The sequence below is a fragment of the Aedes aegypti genome, chromosome 1 (assembly GCF_002204515.2).
Source record: "Aedes aegypti strain LVP_AGWG chromosome 1, AaegL5.0 Primary Assembly, whole genome shotgun sequence".
Classification (NCBI taxonomy): Eukaryota; Metazoa; Arthropoda; class Insecta; order Diptera; family Culicidae; genus Aedes; species Aedes aegypti.
The window spans coordinates 292,333,930-292,354,133 of NC_035107.1; the positions used below are offsets into that span (position 1 = coordinate 292,333,930).

The 20,204-nt window shown below is 37.0% G+C and overlaps 1 protein-coding gene and 1 long non-coding RNA gene across 4 annotated transcripts in view; one reads left to right on the forward strand and one right to left on the reverse strand.

Moving 5' to 3' along the window:
* Positions 1 to 3,178: 3,178 nt before the first annotated feature.
* LOC110674181 lies at positions 3,179 to 4,418 on the reverse strand. Its single transcript, XR_002498714.1, has 2 exons — positions 4,236 to 4,418; positions 3,179 to 4,175 (listed from the first exon to the last, which is right to left on the reverse strand). It is a non-coding gene; the product is annotated as an uncharacterized LOC110674181 (long non-coding RNA).
* Positions 4,419 to 9,878: 5,460 nt separating this feature from the next.
* LOC5571437 (la-related protein 1) overlaps positions 9,879 to 20,204 on the forward strand; it is a 64,142-nt gene continuing 53,816 nt past the window's right edge. Inside the window, exons 1-2 of one of the 3 annotated variants that reach the window (XM_021838193.1) lie at positions 9,879 to 10,927; positions 10,995 to 11,094. The gene's annotated coding sequence lies outside the window, so the exon portion shown is untranslated. Of the gene's footprint in view, positions 11,095 to 20,204 lie in introns of all 3 variants that reach the window. The other 2 variants (XM_021838194.1, XM_021838195.1) reach the window with 2 other exon arrangements.

Genomic DNA, 20,204 nt, shown 5'->3' on the forward strand with positions numbered 1-20,204 from the left:
TACGGCTTCAAGTTGCAGGAGGAAATGAAAAGCAAGGTTTTCCCATGAAGCAGAGTGTCCGTTTGCTGTTCAAGGAGAATGAAAAGTGTGGAAATCAATGGGCGCCGCATCGGGAACCGCAATAGGAAGCCAAATCTTGATACACAGGGCTGGTAACAGCTCTCTTTGTAGAGACTTGGTCTCTATTTTAATGGAACGGCTCAAAAGTCTCTTTTTTTTGACCAAAATGGTCTCTAAAGTAACTATTTTGCTTATCCTTGCAGCGAATTTTGATTGGAAATATCTAACCAGGAATTTTTACATTTTTCCCAAAATTTTATTCCAGAATTTATTTCAAATTTGTTATTATCAATTTTAATTTTTCACAGAATTTTCCTGTAGTTACTCTAGTCGATGTTCAAAACATTCCTACAGGAGTTCTTAAAGGAAAATCTAAAAGAATTTGTTCCAGAGTTTTTAAAGAAAATCTTAAGTTTTTTTTCCAACAATTCCATCAATAATTCCTGAACGCTGATATGTACCTCATGAATTGCTCCAAAATTCTTCTATAGAATATCTCACATTCCACCAAGAATAATTCCTGCGAGAACTGACTTAATTCTCGGATAATAAAAAAACAACCATTTCTACACAAAAATTCTTCAGAGCTTCTGTTCAATGTGTTTCAAGGAATGTCTCCAGAAAATCCTGCTAGATTTTACTCAGGGATTAAATTAATTAATTGAATATCTATTTTAGTAATTCATCTAAAACCCCTTCAAGACTTCTTCCGAAGTTAGGGAGTTTTTCAGAGATTATCACAAGAGTTCATCAGGAATTTCTACAGAAATTTTGTATAGGGCCTATAGCAAAATGATGAGTTTTGCTACTTATGATGCGTATAATCCACTTAGGTATGCGATTTAAAATTTAAATTCGTTATAAATATTAGACCATACACAACAGTAATGATATTAATCATTTTACAATATTCAATAATCCCCTGAAATATGTTTCGGCTGTTATCAAAAGGAAATTTTTAAAAATATCGAAAAAAAAAATACAAAAGACCCTAAATAAAAAAAATGTTCCTTCAGTTTACATCTTAAAATACCCTTGAAAATATATTTCAGCTAGGGACAACTTGAGACAATAAAGAATGGGATGTGTGAAGTTTCGTTAAAAATCCAAATATATTTCTTTCAGTTTATCCTCACAATTGCCACCAATGTATGAACTTTTATTTCTTTTTCTTTCTTCAAGATATTTTTTTGAGATAGCTTTTGAGTAAGCTTTTAAATAGTGTACCAAATACCAATGGCATTACTTCCCTTCGGAAGGAAGGTCCCCAAGTAACCACAATCATTATAACATTGCACGTATTCTACTGCATATCAACACCATTGATGCAACATTGCTTTTATTCAACAAGTTTCAAGATCTGTCAAGCAATAAAGCATTAACCCTACATTACAAATGTATCAATGCTCTAACATCACTTTATAAATTGTACTACTGCATTAATATTACTTTATAACTTGCTTCATTGCTTTATCGTCCTTTTTGCATTAATTTAACTGTAAAAGTGCCCTTTTCCACTTTTAAACTACTTTAATGGTAGATTTACGGCAATGTAGCTGCATTATATATGCAATTATATAATGCTCCATGGTTACTTGGGTCATCGGAGTGTGTTCTAATCACTACACTAGGTCCGTTCCCTAATTATATGAAGGTGACAGAGTAATACCAAGAAGAATTCTTGAAGGTATATGTAACTAATTTCATAAAGGAATTCCTTAAGAAGGCCATTAAAATCAATTAATGAATTTATTGGGCAAATATCTGGATTGGTTTCTTATGCATTCCGGAAGAAAAAAAAATAGAAAAATGAATACAATAATACGAGAGTAATTCTAGTAATTAAAAAAAGAAAAAAAAATCTTTAAAAAAGTCCTGTCTGATTTTATTTTTAAATTTACTCACTTTAAGATAAAACATCTTGAAATCCAAAGATGGCTGTGACAAAGTCCAACTTGAGCACCTTCTCACGATTTCAAAGACATTACACTAAAGAAATAATGAAGCTACGAACTAGATCTTATTTTAATTTTTCTCAGCTTTGTGTACAGCTAGAATAGAAATTGCCTTCTTCAGGAGATTTGTTCCTTTGGAGTTTCGGAACAATATTCATGTTAATCACTTGATCCCTGTTTTAGCTAATTTTGGTATTCTTGGTTCTTGTATTGTCTCGGTTTGGTTCCCGTTCGGTCTGTTTTTTGTTCTTGTTTGTTTTTTTTTTCAAGTATAAGCTTTCCAAAGTTCCTATTTTAAAAGCCAGCCCTACCAGCCCTGAAAATAAAAAAACGTATAGTGAAAAAGAGATCACTGAGGCCGCCAAGGAAGCGGATGCTATAGTGACTAAGGCCAAGATTGAATTCAAGAAACTTATAGCTCCGTGCTCATCATCATCTCATCTTCTTGGCATTACGTCCTCACTGGGGCAGAGCCTGCTTCTCAGCTTAGTGTTCTTATGAGCACTTCCACAGTTATTAACTGAGAGCTTTCTTTGCCAATGTTGCCATTTTTGCATTCGTATATCGTGTGGCAAGTACGATGATACTCCATGCCCAGGGAAGTCAAGGAAATTTCCTTTGCGGAAAGATCCTGGACCGACTGGGAATCGAACCCAGACACCTTCAGCATGGCTTTGCTTTGTAACCGCGAACTTTAACGAAGCGGCTAAGTGCCAGTGGAAGAAATCCAAGCATCGATATCTATCCGTCATTGACATGAACATATTCTATTTACAGTCAATTTTCCATAACTCGATATTGAAGAGACCATCGATTTACGGAGTTATCGAGTTAAAGAACACACGTTCAGTGCAACTGTGATAAAAGGGAGCCAAATCATCTTTGACTATGGTTATCGAGGTAGGCAAACATCTTTGACTATGCTTATCTAACTTAATATCGAGTACGCAATATCGAGCTAGAGAGTTGACTGTATTACCAGATAAGGTGAAGGAAAATATTCAAGTGTATTGAATGAAAAAGAACTCTGCAGTGCCGTTGGACGCAAACTTGGAAAATAAGTATTGTACCGTGTATAAATAATTAAAACACATATGACCGTAGAAAAAATATCGATAATTCAATGAGAGAATAATATCACGGTTAGGGAACTAGGTGGTGTGTATTTTGGAAAGCTTACAATAAGGTACCGGAAGGTCGGGACAGCTGTCAGCATTAATCCGATAGCATTTCATCGAGTGTGCTAAAGTGTGCGGGATTGTATCGAATCGCGCATTTTTTATTCTTTTTTCAATAATTATTGCTATTTAGGTAAATTAATTAAGTAATAATTTAAAGAGAGAGGCTTTCAATAATGTATGGATCAAAAGCTTTCAATTGATGAAAAAAAAGTTCTTAGTTCTTCCTTTTTTAGGTCTACTGTAGGTGCAAAGGAGTTCAAATTTTAATCGAAACTATCTATTTCAATTATTTTTTTTTACAAAATCGAACTGTAAATCAATGGTACTTACATAAATAGCTGACCTTCATGTAAAAAAAAAATGTATTGCAACGATTAATAGTAAAAAGGCCACTAGTGTGACTATAGGGGACTGTCTACTAAGAGTAGGGTGCAGCATGGCATAGGGCTTTTTTTTCTCGGCCGATTCGTCTGAAACATTGCAATACGAAGCGCTTCAGTAACATGCATATTGTACCTAAACATGAGCTCTGAAGCTTTCAAAAAAAAAAACCACTACCGATGTGAATCAAAAGCCCCAAGAATATTCTCATTTTCGTCGTAATCGTGAATTCCGCCTCCTGATTGCTGATGGTGGATAGCGTTGGAGCCGAAAGAACTTGAGTGGAAGATGATGCTCTGATCTTTCATTTCGCTAGACTTGGAGCCATTAAAGCTTTCGTGCAAGTACTTTCCATTGATAATTGGGGATATCATTGGAACCAGGAATCTCTTCATTGTCGTGATGGCGGATTACTGTTTTTACGCAGTAGCATTGGAAGTTATCACCTCGGATACACTCCAACAGCTGACTGGTACAATAATCCAAGAATCCGCCACTAGAGAAGTTTGACGGTCCAGAGTTTTGTTCGTCATACCCTTTATAGCTCGTTGATCAATTTCCAGATGAACCATTCGTGTCGGCATCACTCGGCTGGGCACTAAAACACAATAGTTCAATAGAACCAGACTGCTTTCGTAAACAAAATCCTCAAACATACCTTTCATGGCATATGCAATCAATTTTTCATAGTGGCAAGCTTCTTGCTGGCTGTCGTTCCGAGGATTATAGCGGAAGAACTGATATTTACTGTCGTTCCGTCGTCTCAGGTTCCGTCCAGTCCGAGCAGTGATCAAATGGCACTTCCAAACAAAACAAAATGCTTTATTTACGCGATTGACCTTTTGACATTTCAAAAAGTAAACAACAGTTGATGATAGGGTGAGGTGAATAACTTTTTCACCCCGTCTAGGGTTACTATTTTTGTTCCGCATGCCTCAAAAAGTGGTGAAAACCCCAATTTTCAAAAATTCATATGAAATTCTAAAATGCACAGAAAAAAATAATACCATCAACAATGTTAGTTAAACATTACTATCTTTCGAGAAAAAATACAAAACAGGGGTGTTAGGTCTGACGGAAATGGTCTATTGTTATATGATGTAACATAAAAGAAGATATCCATGTCCATATCGATCAAAATGCCGATAATATTGAGGTTTCAAAGCGATACTAGGAATTTTGCGCCCTTCAAATATATCAAATGATATTGCGATATATCGATATTTTTATTCAATATATCGGTGGTATCGATACTTCGATTCGATAATCGTATCGAATGAAATATCGATACTTCGCAATATCGGAACGTCCCTAATTTGAACGGTACCTCATGCAAACCATCGGGGTTCAAACGGGGTGGAAACGTGTTTCTGGTTACCTCTTTCACTGTTTTGTTTTGATTCTGCGTTCCGTTCCACGGCGTTCCATTCTACTTTACTCCGTTCGATGAGCTGAATGACGTTTGAACCATTTTTAATCTGAACGATGTGTAAATTAGCGGGGTACAAATTAAAAAGTGTTCAGATTAAATGTGGTCAAACTAACGGGGGTACCCGGTATTATCTTATGTGCCATAAAATTTTGGACAGCTGCAGGGGACATGAAGGTCTTTATTTCATTGAAATTCATTGACATTTCCTTCAGAATTTTCTGTGGGTTTTTTTTTCGGAATTCCCTGTGGGTTTTTTTTCGGACTTGTGTTTGGACATGCCTTCGGAAATTTATTTGTAATTTCCTTTGGATTTTCCTTTAGCATTTCCATTGTAACACAGACAAACAGACGTCACACTCTCACCGATGTCCATCGACCACCTTTTTAACGGCCGATTCAAATATATGGTAGGTGGCCAATCCACCACCAGCAGCGCTCGCATAGTTTTTGTTCGCGTTTGACGTTTACACACTACCGCCATCTGTTGGTCCATCCGCCAAACACACCGATTTCAGCATTGGGCGTACATGTCATCGTGACTATGATTTTGATCTTAAAACTTTCCTTTGTAATTTCCTTCAAAATTCTCTGTTTTTTCGAAATTTTCTTTGGATATGCCTTTAAAATTTACTTCGGAATTTCTTTTAGAGTTTCCTTTGGAATTTCCTTCGAAATTTCTTTGGAATTTCCTTTGAAATTTGTTTAGAATTTCCTTAGGAATTCCCTTTGGAATTTTCTTCGGATTTTTCTTTAACATTTTCATTGGAACTTCCTTGGATGGAATTTCCATCTGAATTTTCTTTGGAATTTCGTTCAGAATTTTCCTTGCAATTTCCGTCGGAATCCTTTGGAACTTCCATAATTTTTTTTCCGGAATTCGGAACTTTCTGTGGAATTTCCTCTAGAATTTACATTAGAATTTCCTTTGGAACATCCTTTGCAATTTCTTTTGGAATTTATTTTGAAATTTGCTTTGGCATTTCCATCGTAATTTCCATTGGAATTTCCTTTTTAAATTTTCTTTAGAATTTCCTTTGTAGTTTCTTTTGGAATTTTCTTCGGAATTTCCTTTGGAACTTCCATCGGAATTTCCTTCAGAATTTTCTTTGAAATTTCTTTCGGAATTAACAATTTTCTTCGGAATTTTTACGGGATTTTTCTATAAAATTTCTATTTTATTAGTAACATTCTGCGAGGTTTGTTTTTAAATTTTCTTCGGAATTTCCTTTGGATTTTCCTTTGGCATTTCCATTTAAATTTCCTTCGTGATTTGGATGTCCTTTGGAACTCATGATATCCTTCGTAATTTTCTCTAGATTTCCCTTTAAAATTTTTATTGGATTTTTTTCAGAATTTCCTTAGTAATTTCATTTGGAATTATTAGTAATTTTCATCGGAATTTCCTTTGGAATATCATTCGAAATATATTTGTAATTTCTTTCGGAATTTCCTCTAGATTTTGCATCGGCATTGGAATTTACTTTGGAACATCCTTTGCAATTTCTTTTGGAATTTTCTTCGGAATTTGCTTTGGCATTCCATTGGAATTTTACTTCGACATTTCCTTTAAAATTGTCTTCGGAATTTTATTTTTGAATTTTCTTTGGAATTTCCTTTGTGTTTTCCTTTGGAATTTTCTTCTGAATTTCCTTTGGAACTTCCATCGGAATTTCTTTCCGAATTTTCTTTGAAATTTCCTTCGGGATTGATATTTTTCTTCGAAGTTTTTTCGGAATTCTCTATGAATCTCTCTTTCTCTTAGAATATCCTCCAGAGTGTGTTTTGAAATTTTCTTCGGAATTTCCTTTGGATTTTCCTTCGACATTTCCATTTAAATTTTCTCCTTGGTTTGGAACTCCTTTGGAGCTTCAATCGAAACTCCCATGATTTCTTTCGTTATTTTCTCTAGATTTCCCTTTGGATTTTCCATTGAATTTTTTTCGGAACTTCCTTAGTAAATTCACATAGAATTCTCTTCTAAATTTTCTTTTGAAATTTCTCGAAGGAACTTCCTTCGGAAAAACACTAGGAAATTTTTTCTAGAAACTGCTCTAAGGGATGGTACACAAATTATGTCACGCTAAATTTCAACTTTTTCGACCGCCTCCCCCCCCCCCCTTTGTCACACTTTTTGTATGAGTCCTCCGAAAATTTTGTAAGGCTTGTCACGCTTGGCTCGACCCCCCCCCTTAGAGCGTGACGTAATTTGTGCATGACCCCTAAGGTTTTTTTTTTCAGGAGTTTCCTTCTACATATAGAAATTCCAAAAAGAACGGTTGGAAAAAATCTATGCGAAATTCAAGGAGAAGCTCTTGGGAAAATCCTGAAGGAGTATTTACGGAGTAATTTTTGGTGGATTTTTAGAGGAATGACTGAGGTATTCTTGTAGGAATTTCCGGCATAATTTCTGTAGAAACTCCTTGAAAAATGGCGCTGGAATTCCTGAAGGAAAGATGAAAGGAATTCCTAGAGTAATTTATGAAACAATTCATGGAAGAACCTCTGTGAATGGTCCCTAAGAGCATCTTTAACGGAGGCGACTATTCCGGTGAGTAAAATGATCACCCACAGAGCTGTCATTTTAGTTTAGTCACTCATTCTCACACCGGTTGCTACTATATTTAGTAACTCATTCCCGTACCGGTCGTTGCGTTTTGGGTCAACATATTGGGTTGTGAAAATAATGGTGATTATTACAGGTTGGGAATTTTTGGAACTCTACTGGAATATCTATTATATTGTGGTGCGGAATCATAATAATTCAATCGGAAATACTTGTGAATCTGACTACAATCCTTGGGATTCCGACTGGAATCCATGGGATTCCGACTGGAATCCATGGGATTCCGACTGGAATCCATGGGATTCCGACTGGAATCCATGGGATTCCGACTGGAATCCATGGGATTCCGACTGGAATCCATGGGATTCCGACTGGAATCCATGAGATTCCGACTGGAATCCATGGGATTCCGACTGGAATCCATGGGATTCCGACTGGAATCCATGGGATTCCGACTGGAATCCATGGGATTCCGACTGGAATCCATGGGATTCCGACTGGAATCCATGGGATTCCGACTGGAATCCATGGGATTCCGACTAGAATCCATGGGATTCCGACTGGAATCCATGGGATTCCGACTGGAGGATTCCAACCGAAATCCTGAGGCTTCCCACCGGAATCCTGAGGATTTCAACCGAAATCCTGAAGCTTCCCACCGGAATCCTGAGGATTCCAACTGGAGTTTTTGGGATTCCGACTGGAATTCTTGGGATTCCAACGTGAATCCATAGGATATTTTTTTTCCCGAGGATTCCAGTCGGAATCCCGAGGATTCCAGTCGGAATCCCGAGGATTCCAGTCGGAATCCCGGTGATTCCAGTCGGCATCCCGAGGATTTCATCTGGAATCTGGTTCGAATACCAAGAATTCCGGTTGGAATCCCGAGAATTCCAGTTGGAATCCCGAGAATTCCAGTTGGAATCTCAAGGATTCCGGTTGAAATCCCAAAGATTCGAGGTGAAATTCAAATGAAAGACAAATTCTTTCGAGAAATCGAATATTTTAAAAATTTCTCCCGGATTTCCAATAATTAAATCAGATTCCTAGTATTCTTATCAAATTCTTGAAATTTTACTAGAATTCCCAAAATTCATAATTTCTACTTTATGCGCATCATATTTTCAAACTTCCCACCAGAATCTCAGAACTCCCACTGTATGCTTAAGGCCCCAAGCACAATGTGAACGGCAACGCGGTACAACGGCAAAACGGCATGCCCATCTTCATCTACACTTTACTTATCAATCCAGTGTTGACTAAATCCTTTTCAACATTGACTTGACAAGTAGAGTGTAGCTCAAGATGGGCTTGCCGTTTTTCCGCTGTACCGCGTTGCCGCTCACATTGTGCTGGGGGCTTAAGGCCGGTTTGCTACTGACAAGAAAAGGAATCGCCTATCTCGATACGTGGATAATTTCTTCCAAGAAATGGTCAAGAAAATCACATTTTTCTGATCGCAGTACGCAGTTGAGAAGAAATGTCACTTCAAAGGGGACTCTCTGCAGGAAATTTCTTGACCCTTTCAGTCAAGGAATTTCTTTTCTTTTCTTGAGCGAAATAGCATACTTAGCTTTAAATTAAAATCGAATAGCAGCGCTACTATCGCGCAACTAAATTTGCTCACCCGATGCTTCCCGAAAGCAGCGCTGTCTTTTTGCTACCCCGGTTAGCAGCGCCCGGTACGGATCAGCGTAATGATGCTGCGCAATGTAATTTAGTTTAGTCGCGCACCGTTAAAGTTGCTCTAAGGGAAGCTTTAAAGAAAATCCCTGAGGAATTTTCAATGATAATTCTAAAAGAAAATTCCAGAAAAATTCCAAACAAATTTCCGAAGAAAATTTGAATGGAAATCGGATAGGAAAGTTCAATGTTAATTCCAAATAAATTCCATAAGGCACATACAAGACGCAACGCTAGACAATGCATAACCCTTATTGTTCTTTCAATCGTCAAAGATGTTTTAAAAATTTCCTTTATGTCGATCGGTTTCGCTTAGGGCTCATTCACAAATTTCATAACGCTAGAGGGGGTGGGTGTGTGTCGTGAGGCTGTTACGGCTCATACAAAATTTGCAAAATATTCATACAAAATGCGTTACGAGGGGGTGGGTGGGTATCGAAAATGGCCATTTTCAGCGTTATGAAATTTGTGAACAAACCCTTACGGAACAATGATGAAGTCGATGGTAACCCTGACATCCTGAAACCAGGGCCGGCCCGGAATTTCGCACTGTTCGAAGCTGTCAGTTTGGAGAGCTGTCAAAAAATGCTTGAACGGCCCATATTCGGCGGCACCGTGCGCATTTCACTTGGGCTCCACCTTTAACATTTCGGCTCTCGGGCAACAAAACGTGGTTTTGGAACAACAAAATATTTATTTCGCAATTATTGGCTAAAATCGGCCACCGTTCGACGGCAAAGTGTAGTTCGGCAGAATCGGTACCGTTTCGGGACTTCCGGTGTGCTAAAGTGCGTCGAAATCGAACACGTCCGGCCGTGGCAGGATCGATTGAAATATTTGCACCTCGTTTTCAACTTCGATTCAAGTCCGAAGAAGAGTGTATCGAGCAGGAGCTCAGCCAGAGTGAGCAGAAGCAGAAGTGAGAAGTCTTTTTCTTCTTACCTTCTCTGGCAGCCGCAGAACACACCACAGGGAAGAAGAACTCGTCAAACGGCAGCAGCCAGCAAGAGTTCCCTTTGGAAGAGCCCATCATCCATCAGGGGGCAGAGAAAATCGAAAGGCTCTTCCTGTTTGAAAGTGTGGTTCGGATCTTTTTTTTCTGTTTCGATTAGTGGTGATAGTTTTCTTTGGTACGGAAAAGCCATTGAAAAAGTGTTGAGTGGAACGTGAAGCAAGGTTCTGAAAAGAATCGGTCGAGAGAGTGAGTGCGTTTTAACCCCAATTAAAGCAAGAATTGTGCAGCCTGCTTCGATCCTTTGCCAGTGTCCGTGCGGAAGAAGGAAAACCAGGCAGCTTTTGGCCTACTGAGCGCAGCCAAAGTTATGTCATCGTGATTCTATTCATAGTGCGTGGTAGTAAACTATTGTGTGTTGTGCAAACAAGCGGAGGAATCTTCAGCAGTTTCCAGTGCCGCAGCAGTCCTAAGGACCAAACAGTACTGTCCTCGTAAACATTACCGGCCCCCCATCAGTTCCATAACAAAAAGAGGCAACGCAATGGCCAATTCCGGAACGGCAGCAAGGTGCCTGCTCCTCATCTGAGCTGTGCAAGCACGAGGAGTGAGCGAGATAGCAAGAGCCTCGAACAGGCCAACATGGAGCGAAAAGATCGATAAAGTAGTCGAACCCCCCAAACCGAAGAACAACAACGAGCGCTGACCAAGTGAGAAAGAGTAAGAAGTCGTCGTCTGTCTGCATTACCGACTGACTGAACTCGGATCTCCTTTTTCCTTTTGACAGTTTTGGCGGAAGAGTGAAAGAGAGCAGCGAGCATTTCTTTTTCTTTTCGGTTTTGTTTTCATTCCTCCTTCCGAGAGACACCGCAGAAGCTGGCCGCCAGGTGAGTGTTCCGCAAAATAAACAGTTATAATTTCGGGTTTCTCGTTGCGTGGGGGAAAGTTTTAGGGCACCATGTGGACGCGATTTTTTGGGGGGAGCACGAAGCGTGGTGCTTTCGCTTGGACTTGACGCTGTTAAAGAGCTTCAAGTTTATAGAATGCCGGTTGGTAATCAACAACTTTTAGCTTAATCATGTAAAGATTATCTCAACCATTTTTAATAATTTAAACAATAATAAACGTTAAAATTACAGGTAATTAATATTCAGAGGTAAAGAATATTCTTTCTCTAGGAAATTTGATGTTAATTGCGTTATATTTCTAAGATTGGTCTTAAGGATGTCTATTGGAAATATTGGAATTTATGGATTAATATTTTGTTGACGGTATCCTCAAGAAATCCCTAATTGAATCTTAAAAAAATATTAATGAAAATTCTAAAAGTAGCCCCCGGAGAATTTCTGGTTTAATTTGTGTAGATATTCTTTCATTTAATTTACGTTTTTATTTTGCTGCGTCTGGTGGGTCAATAAAAGTGTAAGTCAATCCAAAGTCGAAGATAGGAGTGGTAATGGCTAAATAAAACATATCAAGACTAACAATTGGAAAGGCCCCATCTCCAAAAAGTAAACAATGAGAAAAACGCAATCTTGGTTTGTCAAACAATAATTCAAATTTATATTATAAATAGAAGCATTTTATGTGGTTTTATCGTCCAGAAAGTCGCTGAACAAATTGATTTATAGCTATGAATAATCATTACTATAATTTTAGCCGAAAATTCTACTACAAAACGAATTAAAGGTAATGAGGCTTTTATTTCACCAAAAGTTATGCAGCCCTTTTGATTTGTGCCCCTAGACGCCGGCCGACGCTGATGAGGCCTGTGAGTTGACGCCTTTGTTTACTCTAACATGTGTTGAGGCCTTCTAGTTGTGGCTTATTTTTTCACCATCCTCAGATGTAGCCTTTTTTAAATCATTAAAAATTGATGATAGAATAATAAAACTGAAGTGTAGAAGAGTGTTAAGTGGTAAAGTAAGGTACATGGGAATGTCTGCAGCAAGAAAAGATTCATGCGGTCAATTAAATATGTGATTTATTCATTAGCGTAACTTGAACTCAAATCTAGAGGGAGCTTGGCCCATTCGATAAAAAAAATGTCTTAAGCAAGGTACAAACTTAGCATGAGAGTTCAAATTTTCTAGGGGGGGCTTGAACTTTTCTAGGGGAGGCTAAGACCCCCCTAGCCCCCCCGTATTTACGCCAATGGATTTATTCAATCATCGTCATCCATGAACATAATGTATGTTCTACGCGCCTGTGTCGTCGAGAAATTGTATGGAAATATTAGTTCAATTAAATTGATATTTCTATTGAACGTTATTTTTCATGCAATTATAACCAAATCGTGTTTTTGTTAGCAAGTCGTGAAGTACAGACAGGCTAACACAGGTATTATTAGGTAGTAAGATACAACATACATCACTCCACAGAAACCCGACGGGAAACTTGATAATTTTCGTCGTTGAGACAATCGCTGGGTAAAATAATATAAAGAGCGGAGCTATAGAGTATAACTTGCATCTGCCTAGTGAATTTGGAACGTTTTTCGCGATCTAAATTGCAATTTGGATGTTTGTTTAATAGGCCTCATCTCGGTTCCAGTTGAATATAGAAATGAGGCCTTTTTTAGGAAAAGGCCGCATTTGCGATGAATATCCTAGTTAGTGGGAAATGAGATGGGGCCTTTTAGAAAAATGTTATTTTTTCATCTTTCATGCATATTTTTGAATGGCTAATGTATGTTTCAGTAAGAATAGACTGTTTTACACTAAAATCAGCAGAAACCCGATTTGTGTACATTTTAGGCCTCAACTTTTCAATTGTTGGTCTTGATATATGCATACGCCATGGGAGATGGAAAATAGGATTGGGTTGGGTGTTAGGCCAATGAGATGGACTTGTTGATACAATAATGCTGATAATGCAGCAATATGTAATGAATCGGTAGGTCAAACAATTTTATTGATTATTTGAGAATCGCCCAAAGTCTTTTTTGTTGGTATTGCTGTGTGCGTTTGAAACGCAATTTTTTAATGCGGGAACACCAAACGCGCTAAGATTTTCCACAAGAAATGCGGTGTCAAACTTAGCTTTTCTTTGCTAGGTTGGCGATGATATCGATGATTATTATTATTTATCTTTAGCCACCTTTCTTTTCTTGGCAAGCCTGAACCCTCGGTCTATCTTTTGGCAAGTCATGCTACTAAGGTACTGTAATTACTCTTGTCTCTTACGTGATATTATAAATCTTAAATGTCAATGATAAATTGTTGCTTAAATCTGAAAAATGGGCTGTTCTGTTGGATACTTGTCCCACTTTGCTAGAGATTGCTCGTTCCCTAATCCGCGTTTCCTCGGCCATTATGCTGTCATAATAAGGGATGTCCTTCCACTCCGATGAATTATTCCTCGTAGTAATTGTGGATTAGATTAGAAAACACGGATAAGCAGAGAAAAAAAGTTAGTGATTGTTCCATGCAGTATTGATCAAAACTGTGTTTTAGGTAAGCGTATTTGTTTCACTTTGATTTTGTTCAGCCGACTGACTTCACTCGAGCCAGCTCGTGCAATAGACTGCAGAGCCTTCTTGTAAGTTTTGCGAGCCGACTCGAACGATTCTGATACAGGTGAACGGCGTCTATTCCAACTCCTTGTACATTGTTTCCAAATTTAAGTCAGATCGGAATTCCACCATGACCATGGGGTCCATCTTGTAGTCTTCAAACTAAAGACAACCGGATTGTTTTCATTTCAAGGATTATGCTGCCGTGAATCGCAAGTCAGTCCCATCTGCATTTGCTTCAAAATTGAGTTGAGTTCAGTTTTCAACATCTCTTTCAATGCTCTTTCAGCTGCACTAATGAAATAATATGATTTGTTCGGAAAAAAAATAGGAAAAATGAAATCATAATGAAAAGTAACCGCATGTCAGTCCCACTACAGATTTTCGCACCGTGTAACTCCAAAATGTAACTTGTTTTGATCATCTTTATATTTTTCTCGGAAAGATATCGTAGTGAAAAGCAAGTTATGAAAGTTTTATTAAGATTGGAACATGTTACAATCTTCTGGAATTTTTTGAATATTCGTATGGAAAACGAGTTTGAAAACATCAGAGCTCATTTTCTCAATGCCTACTTTTTACAGATGGGACTGACTTGCGATTCACGGCAGTATGGTTGAAATTAGATTTTTTTTCCAGGAGGAGCACGACTGCTTGTTACTCGTACTTCGCATCATGACTTTCTTTTGATGAGTTGGTATAGAGATAGTAAACGATTTTGATCTTTGAAATATTTCTAGAAGTGTAATTCCTGGATAGGTTCTTGGCGAAAGCTTGTTTGATTTCCGTTTGTATTCATGGCAAACTTTTAGTGAGATTTTTATTGCAATTCTAACTGGCGTCGTACCGATAATTCACCAATTTCTTGAAAGTTTTTTTATAGATCACTGAAATGATTATCAATAGATTGATTATAAAGTTTTCAGTGGATTCTAGGGAACATCCTTGGCTGTCTTTGCTTGATATTTCTAGTAGATTCATAGAGGCTGTTTCTTGGGAGATCTACTGGAATCCTAGGCAAATTCATTAAGAGTTCAGTTTGACGAATTTGTGGGGTTGTTGATGGAACTGATTCTTGATGAAACATTGTCTGGATTTTCAGTTTGACTAGTCATTTATCTACGACAAAGCTCTCATGAGGCCCCTGAAGAGATTTTGTATGGATTTCTGCAGATGAACAGCGAAATCCTCCAATCATTCACAACAAATTTCATCGCGGCATCTTTGATAAATGAATAAATAGCCATGTTCTCTAGTTTCTTGGCCAGCTTTTTGTTAAGTTTTTGACTAGATTCTTGACCTTTGGATCTTTTGGAGATTACTTGGAAGGGTTCATGCACAAATGATGTCACTCCAAGGGGGAGGGGTGTGAAAAGCATTACAAAGTTTTCGGAAGACTCTTACAAAAACCGTGACAAAGGTGGAGGGAGGGGATCGAAAAAGTTGAAATTTAGCTTAATATAATTTGTGTACCTTCCCGGAGATGCCATCTTGAATTCATGTCAAATGTTTGCTTAATAGGAGAACAGTAAAATGTATTTGGAGATATCGTTTCTGGCTATTACACTTTGCTTACAGAGCAAAGATTTGCTTATATAATTACTTTCTTAACTTGCTATGAATTTTAGGGGTCTTTAAGATATTTCAATAAATAGTTTCTATGTTGTTGTCCAAAACTATTAAAAAAATCAAACCGTTTTGCACTGGTTTTGTGTTCTGTGACTTGATACCATCCTAACTCGATGGCAGGGCTGGTTACAAGTCACTTTTTAGTGACTAGGTCACTTTTTTCGACCCGGTCATTAAAAAGTGTAACAAAAAGTCACTAAAGTCACTTTTTTCAGAAAAAAATGTCGCTAAAGTCACTATTTTTGCGATCGGTTGATGATGAAATTTCATGTTGAATTAGCTTTTCAAATACCCCTCCCCTTGGTTATGCGACCTTGCCGCGATGGGAGGGCATAATCCATTAGCCCATATGATGGAAACCAAAGGCGTAACCTGTAGTGGTGGTATCACATTTTGGCACTTTTTGCTTAAAGCCGCGTCATAATTCATATGGCATAGACGCAATAATATCTCGGATGTGATCCAACGGACATTCTGCGTCATTGATAGAATTGATGCCCATTTCAAATAAATAATCTATTCGAAGTGGACATTAATACTATTGGTGACGTTCAGTTTGCCTTTTGCTAACCAGAATGATCCGTAGCCACTCTTACTATTAGCTAGCTAGATACATCGTTATCATATACGACGTAGGGAATATTACTCTGAGGAAAATGACTAGTAGATTCACTGAGTAGATATAAGTGGCGACAATCTTATTTTAATATGGTTTTTACATTGCCATAATAAGAAATACCTCTTTTGTAACAACGGTATAAATAATCTAATTCCAGCTTCATTTTCGCAAAATTTATAAGTAGAAAGTAGGCGTTGTGAAGCAATGCATTTGCCACCGAAAAGTGAATCTTGTAGGAGCTGTAATAGAAGTCTAAGGTAACTTTACTCGTAAATATTCACTATAAAAATGATTTGACTAAAAGTGACTTTTTTCTTTAAGGATATATGAACGTAATGACCAATTAATACTTATAACAATAAAAAAGAAATTAACTAGAACTACTACTAAACAGCCTAATTTTGTTAAGACTTGACGACAATTGACATTTAAAACTCTAATCTTACGTAAAAGACAGAAGTAATCAGAATAGCACTTGATTGACAAATTATTCAAAACCATTTCGACTAGACAGTATTAGTAATGACACTACTATAACAAATTCTGATGGAGCTGCTGATTTTCACTATGCTTCTTTTTCTCAGAAGCAAAGGAATATGGGTACTTTTCAAAAACTACCACGTCACAATACTAATAAAAAACAGTGTTCATGTGGGCGCCATTGCCTAGTCCGTCTGAGTATTGGTCCTGGAAAAGGGGAAACTTGGCAAAAGCCAGACCGAGGGTTCAGCCTTGACAAGTTAAGTTGTCAGGCAGCTCCAACTGAATATCACACAAAAAAAAAAAAAAAAAAAAAAAAAAAAAAAAAAAAAAAAAAAAAAAAAAAAAAAAAAAAAAAAAAAAAAAATTAGCTTTTCAAATACAAACAGCAATTTGTTATTATAAAGACAACTATAGTGTGATTTAAAAATTGTAATTGTAATTGTAATTTATTGGCAATACGATAACATGTTAGTATTTACCCCTGGGCTTGGGATTATATTTTCCAGGGAGCGATGAGTTTTGATAATTGATCGCTGTTGTTAGTAGCTTTGATTAGATGTTGGGTGAAATTCAAAGCAATGGCAACCTTTTTATTACAAAATTTAGATTTTGTCTTCTGACCTAAAGATTCTGGTTAAACTACTGCATAGTACGGCTATCACTCATCAAAATTACTTTCACTTCGGGAAAATATAATTTCAAACTGGCGAGAAGATTACAAACTGAGGGTGGGTTAGGAGCACAGTCAGACCCTTGAATGTGCAATGTGGGGTAATAATTGGGAATGCCATTGACGGTTTGTAATCTTCTACGAGGTTTTCGAAAACCAACAGGGCGCGTGCACCGGGTTGCGGATAGGAGCAAAGGTAGATCAATAGCATCTACTTAAAATAATAGAGCAAAAAGCCGTTCCATGATTAGGTAATGTTTAGCGATCTTCTATTGTGTTCTAGTACTATAAAATTCTTCACTCACTGAGAATTCTGGCCTTGATAATATCAATAGTGCTAAACATAAAATAATACTCAATAAGTACAATGTAGTTTCAATGTAGTAATAAATGAAACAAAATCAATTTTCTATACTTGACAAGGTTTTGAAGACAATCAATGAGTGAAAGAACTACCTATTAGAAAAGCCACATCAGCTAAGGCTATACATATACAAATATTGGTCATAGGGTCATGGCGAGCATTCGGTATGTATGTCTATGACTGATTTTGATCTAATAGGGGCACTAGAAGACCACGCGGACAATTTCGAAACAAATTATTTTTATACATCGGTCTTATGATCCGAAAGGCTCAGCTATGCTGTAATGTCATTTTTTAAGCTATTCATTAGTACTGTTTGATTGTTTATTATTCTCACAAAACTACATAATTATTCATTACTAATCACTGTTCCTAATTCTCTCTTTCTCACCTTCTTATCTGTTGCATGATTATGATCATTACTAATATAATGCATGAGCATGCACAATAAGAATAATTTCAGAATTGTAAGCAGTCAATGGATAACTGGATAGAATAGCTTCGAAAAAGATGCTCAAAACAGAATAATTCTGGTCAGGGAAGTATGACCATCATGAGTAAGTAACACATTTCATTTTAATAATATCAAATATTTTTATATAAATCAGCACCGCCAATCAGTGAACTGAATTGTAATTTGATATCTGTACATGATAAAAACAGATAAAGTTTGTACAGTTGTCACCATCGATTGAATTGCGTTCTTTATAGTAATGTTCAATCATTATCAAAAGCTCCTAAAGCGTCGCATCGTGCCATAAGCAGTTCTTAGCATCACTCTCATATTGTTATTACTTTGTTGTTTTTAAATTTATATAAAGCGATCAGCTCATTCTTTCTTACTTGTACAATTGTTTGAAATTTTAATAAATCAAACCAAACTTCAAAACTTAAATTGCTCTCAGCACATTTACATTTTGCAGCATTAATCGCATTACTGTGTCAAGTCTTCTCCAATTTCCTATACCCTACCCCAACCCGTCCTATCATTTCCGATGGTGTTCAAGTGGTTCGCATAGACTATTACGGCCATTACCTATCCCTGCCCCCGGCTTTGGACTGACTTGCGCTCTCATTGCCCCACCAAACGCTGCAAAATCACTTTAAATCAGTGATTCCCAAAGTGGGCGAATTCGCCCCCCGGGGGGCGATTTTCAGGTGCAAGTGGGCGAAAATTTATAAAACTGAATTTGGGGGGCGAAAATGTTAGAGAGGGGGCGAAAATTATGGTATGACAGCAATTGAAAAACAATAATTAATTTAAAGTTTGTAAGAGACACTCATATTTCAATGAAAGCATCTACAACTGAAACAAAATACTTAACTCCTCACTATTTCATCTGTTCTTGTGTGTACCTTTGAACGCGCTTGATTTTTAATTATGATAGACAAATTTGACGATTTTAATTGAGATCTGAATGATTTTTGACTAATATAACATTTAATGTATTTTGAAAAAAGAAAATATGTGAGAACTTCTAGCGACATTTTAAATTTATTTCCAAGTTTAATGTAATGTTTGGTAGCTTTTTGGCGATCTTTGGAATAGGGCAGATTAAGTTTTTATTGCTTCTCACGCATTTCTTTCACTACTTATTTTGATATTTTGTTTTTAAAAATAGGCCTTGGTGTCATAAAAGTGCATGGATCAAAGCCTGAAAAATAACGCGCTGAACGTTATATTTCGGTAAATGGAAAGTTGAAGAATAGTCTGAGTATACTTTTATTTTTTATAAATTGTATTATTTTTATATTTGCGATAATTTTTGAAAATTCGTACAAATCTTTTCGAAATTTATGAATTTTAAATCAGAACAGACTTTAGATTGGGCTTTTTCCAGAACTGCCGAAAATGTATTCAAAAAATTCTTAAATGTATTTCTACAACTTAATAAACTTTTAAAAGAAGACAAAAAAGCAAAGTGAACTACAATCGTTGATCGAACAGTAGCCAAAATAATAGATTTCTTGATACGAAAACAATTGATGCATAACATAGATATTACACAACTCTTTTATGGATATACAAGTAGAAGACATTCTCTTTGGGGTATTTTAAATGATGTATTATTATTGACTATTACACCCTTTAAATTTGACCAATTTTCGGTACACTTATGATGAGATTTTGATCAATACTCCAACGTAAGTTTACTACTTAATACAAATGATTAAATTTCGTATCAGGAGGGCGATTCCAAAAAATATTGGTCTAAAGGGGGCGAAAGTCAAAAAAGTTTGGGAAACACTGCTTTAAATCATGTCAAGGAACAAATTATTTCAAGGAAAATACATAAGGAAAGACAGTTAGCAAGATAAGTTAACTATAGGTGCTAATTGTGATTGGCTAGTTGCCTCTGTTCAGTGCTGCTTTAAGAGAAATTAATGTGGGTTGTTGCCTGACGGAGAGTGGTAGCGAGTTCCAGGTTGACGCGCCATACACCAAAACACTTTAACGAACACTGGTTGTATGGTTTGGGAGAATGAATGATCTGGCTCGCTCGTTCCGACCAATCGGTGTATGTTGAGTGATGTACTCTGGATGGTTACCATGATATGCTCCATGCATGAAATGACAGATACGCCGACGATAGTACTCAGGAAGATCGCATCCAACTATTGTGTGTCGTATCATTCCCGTTGTGTCACGTCTTCGAAGTCCGTAAACAAATCTCACAGACGATTTGAAGTAGCGGTTGAGTTGTTCTTTTTGCGCCG